This window comes from Hemiscyllium ocellatum, chromosome 25, assembly GCF_020745735.1.
Source record: "Hemiscyllium ocellatum isolate sHemOce1 chromosome 25, sHemOce1.pat.X.cur, whole genome shotgun sequence".
Lineage (NCBI taxonomy): Eukaryota > Metazoa > Chordata > Chondrichthyes > Orectolobiformes > Hemiscylliidae > Hemiscyllium > Hemiscyllium ocellatum.
In genome coordinates this window covers 23,799,404-23,806,046 of record NC_083425.1, presented here as the reverse complement: position 1 = coordinate 23,806,046, position 6,643 = coordinate 23,799,404, and positions in this window count along the sequence as shown.

Genomic DNA, 6,643 nt, shown 5'->3' with positions numbered 1-6,643 from the left:
TGTAGACATATTGGAAAATAAATTTTTGCAGGTGCAGTAACTTGAGATTAAACAACATTTTAGATGTGGCTAGAGATATGTATTGTTATGAAGGTGTAGGTGTGAATTGTATCTTTGAGAGAGGCTGGTAGCTGGCATGGACTTAGTCGCACAGAAGATTTGAAAATGTAACATTTGGTTGACACAAATATCTGATGATGTGTTGCCGTGTACAAAAACAAATTCAAATTTGGCCTCAGTTTAAATTATGCCCAAGACACCAAATCCAATTGATTTTGAATTTTACTGTTTGGGATGACATCAAACCAATGAAATAATCCAATGTTTTGGGGTATAGAACTGGACATTTTACAGTTAGGGGGAGAACATTGCTAGCAGCAAACAGACTGCTAGCCGAATCACTCTCTGAAAGGTCTATAATAAATTTGTGCAGCAGAACCCCAAGAGGAATCTACAGAGAATGTTCGACATCCAAAGACTCAGTTTGAAACTGATTTTGCTATAAATTTAAGAAGGGATTTCATCAGACCAGTATTCTAGAGTGGGAGGTAAAAGATATGTTTAAGAGAAAGAAGTTGTATATAGCTGTTGTTTTGATGTTCTCTGTTGGACTTAAAGTAAAAATTAATGATTTTAATTTTGTTAAGTAGTGACCTCTGGGCTAGTCCTCTGCCTCTCAAAATTTAACAGATTGTGGCAAAAGGTGAGCTTCTCTGGGTGTCCGGTTTAAATTAGCAGAGGGGTTGTAATCCATGTTGTAACAATTTTGGAGGCTCCCAGCCGTGATTTGAACATGTGTAGGCAGAGCGAGTCTGGGATTTGGACAAATTTCAATAGATTTGGGGTACAAAAAAGCCCAGTAGATACAAGCACTTGTCATTTAGTGTCTGAGATCTTTAAATAAAATGTAGGTGAGACAATTTGTTTAATTTCAGTTACTTGTGGTTGGTTAAATTAAAAGTGAAAGAAATGGTTTTTAAAATTGCTGAAGAGGTTCTGGGGTTTGAAGATGATTCCCAAATTTGCCTGGAAAATTTAGAAAGAAAAAGGGCCATACTGTCAGAATTAATGAAGAGGTGAGAATTGGGTTTATAGAAGGACAAAAGTATAGCTGTAATTATACGGAAATTACTCAAACACTTGGGTGTGTCAGACAAACAGGCAAGTGCAGCAGAGTTAGAAAAACTACAATTGAGAAAAATGGAGTTAGAAGATAAAGGGAAGAGAAAGAGAGGAAAAGAATGAGACTTCTTAGCTGAGCAAAAAAAGAGAATTTGAACTTGAGAAGTTGTGACTTAGTCAACAAAGTCAAGTTAACAGGATGGAGATTAAAAGAGAAATTTGTGATATAAACAAATTTGTCAAAACTTAGCCACATTTTGATCAGAAAGATTTTGAAGCCGCCTTTATTTCATTTGAAAAAGTGGCTCTGCAGATGGGGTGGTCTGAGGATTTATGGGTAATGCTAGTTCAGACTAAAGTGGTAGGCAGAGCTAGTGAGGTATTTCCTGCACTTTCAGGGGAGAGGTCAAGAGATTGAGGAGGTCAAGCAGCCTATTTTAATTGCTTGTAAATTGGTACCAGAAGCGTATAGACAGTGATTCAGAAATATAAAGAAGGAACAGGTCAGACTAATGCTAAGTTTGAAAGAATTAAACATAGTCATTTTGATAGATGGATGCAGACATTAGAAGGTAGAGAAGACTTATGAGGCTCTAAGAGAAGTTATTCTGCTGGAGGAGCTTTAAAACTCCAAAGATGGTAAGAATTCACACAGATGAACAGAAAGTTCAGGAAATGAGAAGGGCAACAGAATTAACAGATGAATACATGTTGATGCAGAAGACAAGCTTCTGGCCAGAATTTAGTCCTGTGAGGGATATAAGTTGGGAGAAGGGGAGGGAGCACTGGTAAGTGTTTACCACAGGATAAAAAAGAAGCCCAAGAGGGTGGAAAGGCGGTGAAAGGCCTCAGGTGTTTCCACTGTGGTAAAGTGGAACATGTAAAGTCACAATGCTGGTCATTCAAGAAAAACATTGAGGGAAAAGATGTGGTAACAGAAGCTAAGCCACTGGCATTAATGAAAGTAGTAAAGGAAACCCCAAGTGGTAAAGTAACTGCAGGAGAGTGCACAGCCTAGGCAGGGGCTGGGGATGGAGTTTGCACCTGATTTCTACAAAGAATTTGCCTCTGTGGGTAAAGTTTACTCTGAAAGAACAGGGGGAGAAGGACAAGGTTATAATTTTGAGAGATACAGGATGTAACCAGTCACTGATAGTTAGGGATGAGCAAATTTGTACTCCTTCTGATCTGTTACCTGCGAGTGTGGTAATTTGTGGGATAGTTGGACAGAAATTTAGCATTCCTCTATGTAAGATCAGGTTGGAGTGCCAACTCAAGACTGGGCAGTGATTGACAGAGTCAGTTCCAGGAATTCAGTTTGTTTTTGGGAATGATTTAGCAGGGTCCAAGGTGGGAGTGACACCTCTTGTGGGGAAGGCCAAGCAAGATCAAGAAACTGAGGAGTTAAAACAGAAATATCCCGTTATTTTCCCAGACTGTGTAGTAACACGATCCCACTAACATAAGTCACAGCACGAAGCAAAAACTAAAGAGAAAGATGAAGGAGTTGAGGTTCAGTTAGTAGATATCCTATTTGATGTGATGATGCAGGAAAAACCTGAACAGGCAGAAGGTCAGACAGAAGTGTTTCATCCTGAAAGGCTAATGTACTTGCAAAATCAAGACAAGATGATAAATATGTGGATGCGTACTCTGGAAAAACAGGCAGAGGATATTCTTGAGGGTTATAATCTGAAAGATAGAATCCTAAGTTGAAAATGGAGACCACGGCAGATTAGTGCAGAGGAGAAGTGAGCTGAAATACACCAGATTGTGTTGCTGGGAGGATACAGACAGAAAGTGTTATGATTAGCACATGAACTACCTGTCAGAGGTCACCTGCAGGTAAGAAAGACTCAGGCTAAGGTACAAAAACATTTTTATTGACCTGGGGTGCACAAGGATGTGGTTAACTTTTGCCATACGTGTCATACATGCCAAATGGTAGGTAAGCCACAAGCAGTAATAAAATCAGCACCTTTGTTGCCAATTCCCGCATTCAAAGAACCTTTCATTGATTGTGTAGGTTCCCTCCCAAGAACTAAAAGTGGGAACCACTAGTTGTTAGCCATAATGGACGTGTCCACCAGATTTTCTGGAGGCAATTCCATTACGGAGTATCAATGCAAAAAGGTTGGCAGAGGAGTTAGTAGCTTTTTTCACGTGGTATCAGCTACCCAGAGAGATTCAGTCGGACCAAGGGTCTAATTTTACTGCTAGGCCTTTCAAGGAGGACATTGACAAGCTTAGGTATATAGCATTTTAAATCCTGAATCCCAGAGAACTTCAGAAAGGTGGCATCAGACCCTGAAGACCATACTGTTAGGATTACTCGAATGAATAGAATAAAGGTATCCTGTTCGTATTGTTTGCCATTAGAGATGTGTCAAACAAATCTACACAGTTTACTCCCTTTGAGTTAATACTTAGACATGAAGTGAGAGGCCCTTTGAAATTAATTAAACACAAATTGACAGGACCAAAGTTGGAGACCTCACACTTAGATTATGTATCGGTGGTGAGGGAGAGATTAAATAGAGGATGTGAGTTAGCTAAACAGCACCAAAAGATGGCACGGTATAGAATGAAGAAGGTGGCAGATAAAAGCTCTGAGATTCTGACATTTTCCCAAGGGGATCATGTGTTAGTAATATTACCAATGATAGGCGAGGGTGGGGGAGGGTAGCAAAGAGTACAATGGGTGAATAGACTGTGTCCACTTTCTTTGTACCAACGTGTTGGTCATTGGTTAGTTCATTTGGCTAGACAGCTGGTTTGTGACACAGCGTGACACCAATAGCATGGGTTCACTTCCCACCCTGGCCTCTCTGAATGGAGGTGGGAATGAAGGTGATAGGTCAGAGAGGAGAGTGGAGTGGATAGGTGGAAAGGAAGATAGGCAGGTAGGACAGGTTATGAGGGCAGTGCTGAGTTGGAAGGCTGGAGGTGGGGGAAGGGGAAATGAGGAAACTGGTGAAATCCACATTGATGCCATGGGGTTGATGTGACCTCAATGTCCTCGGCAGAGTGGGAGGGGGAGCTGAAATGTTGGGGCACAGGGTGGTGGGGTTGATTGGTGTGGGTGTCCCCCAGAGATGTTCCCTAAAGCACTCTGCGAGGAGGCGTCCAGTCTCCCCAATGTAGAGGGGACCGCATTGGGAGCAATGGATACAATAAATGATATTGGTGGATGTGTAGGTGAAACTTTGATGGATGTAGCAGGCTCCTTTTGGGGCCTTGGATGGAGGTGAGGGAGGAGGTGTGGGTGCAGGTTTTGCAATTTCTGTGGTGGCAGGGGAGGGTGCCAGGGAGGGAGGGTGGGTGGGTTGTTGGGGGTCGTGGACCTGACTAGGTAGTCACAGAGGAAACGGTCTTTGCGGAAAGCAGAAATGGGTGGGGAGGGCAATATATCCCTGGTGGTGGGGTCCGTTTGGAGGTGGCAGAAATGTCATCGGATGATGTGGTTTATGCGAAGGTTGGTAAGGTGGAAGGTGAGCACCAGGGGGGGATCTGTCCTTGTTATGGTCGGAGGGGTGGGGTCTGAGGGCGGAGGTTCGAGATGTGATGAGATGTGTTGGAGGGCATCTTTAACCACGTGGGAAGGGTAATTGTGGCCTCTGAAGGAGGCCAACTGGTGTGTTCTGTGGTGGAACTGGTCCTTCTAGGAGCAGATACGGCAGAGGCGGAGGAATTGGGAATACAGGATGGCATTTTTGCAGGAGGTAAGGTGGGAAGAGGTATAATCCAGGTAGCTGTGGGAGCCGGTAGGTTTGTAAAAAATGTCAGTGGCAAGTCGATTGTCAATAATGGAGATGTCCAGGAAGGGGAGGGAGGTGGCAGAGATGGTCCAGGTGAATTTAAGGTCGGGGTGGAATGTGTTGGTGAAGTTGATGAATTGCTCAACCTCCTCGAGGGAGCACGAGGTGGCACCAATGCAGTCATCAATGTAGCGGAGGAAGAGGTGGGAAGTGGTGCCGGTGTAACTACGGAAGGTGGACTGCTCCACGTAGCCAACAAAGAGACAGGCATAGCTGGGCCTCATACGGGTACCCATGGCTACCCCCTTAGTCTGCAGGAAGTGGGAGGATTCGAAGAAAAAGTTGTTAAGGGTGAGGACACGTTCAGTCGAACGAATGAGAGTGTCAGTGGAAGGGGATGTTGGGAGAGGAAGAAGTGAAGGGCTTGGAGACCCTGGTCATGGCGAATGGAGGTGTAGAGGGATTGGATATCCATGGTGAAGATGAGGCATTGGGTGCCAGGGAAACTGAAGTCTTGGAGGAGGTGGAGGGCGTGGGTGGTGTCTCGAACGTATGTGGGGAGTTCCTAGACCGGGGGGATAGGACAGTGTCAAGGTAGGTGGAGATGAGTTCAGTGGGGCAAGAGCAGGCTGAGACAATGGGTTGGCCAGGGTGGTCAGGCTTGTGGACGATAGTATCGGGTATGTCATATGAACATGTTGAAACCATATTATACTAGAGAGAAAGAACTGGAGAAACAGATGGTAGCTACTCCCCTGGAGAGTTAGGAATCAAATTCAGAGGATGTGGATTTTGACATGCCTCAAAATATGTTAAAAAAATGAACAAGTCCTTGAGGAGTGGGATAGATTAGTAAACTGGATGCAGATTTGCTCGCTGAGCTGGAAGGTTTCGGTTTCAGACGTTTTGTCGCCATACTAGGTAACATCATCACTGAGCCTCCGGATGAAGCACTGGTGGTATGGCCTGCTTTTTATTTTTTTTTCAGGAAAACACCTGAGTGGCAATGCCCCTCACATCAAAAGGGCAATTCTCCTGTTTATATATTTTTTTCTTTTTGTAGTGCTTATTTTTTCCCCAGCACCCATGGTGTGTGTGTGTAGTTGTGAGACACACAAGGTGCACAAATCTTTATTCAATTTCCACCACCGGGAATGGCCTGCTTTTTATTTATACACTTAGGTTTCCTTGGATTGGTTACATCAATTATTGATGTATAACACCGGACATTTTGAGCAGTTAGGGGGAGAATAGCAATGAGTACTGACAAACAGACTGCTAGCCAAATAACTCTCTGAAAGGTACCTGTCTATAAATCGACCTAGAGGAATCTAGAGAGAAAATTCGACATCTGAAGACCATACTTCAGTTTGAAATTGATTTTGTCATAAATTTAAGAGGGAATTTATCGGGCCAGTCTTATAAAGTAGGAGATAAAAGATACGTTTAAGAGTTGTAAATAGTAGTTGTTTTAATATTCTCTGTTGGACTTTAAAGTAAAAAGCAATTTTATTCTTTTAATAGTGATCTCTGGGTTAGTCCTTTGACTCTCAAAATTTAACAGATTGTGACACAAGGCGAGTTTCTCTGTGTCTGGTTTAAATTAGCAGAGGGTTGTACCCCATGTTATAACAGTATGCTACCTTTGATTCTAAATGACTCCAAAAAGTCGATGTCCTATCCTTTGCTGTGAGTAGTAGATAGGGGCTGGCTTTCATAGTTACTGGTTGCCTCAATATCTCAAAGAAGATTCTGATCATTGT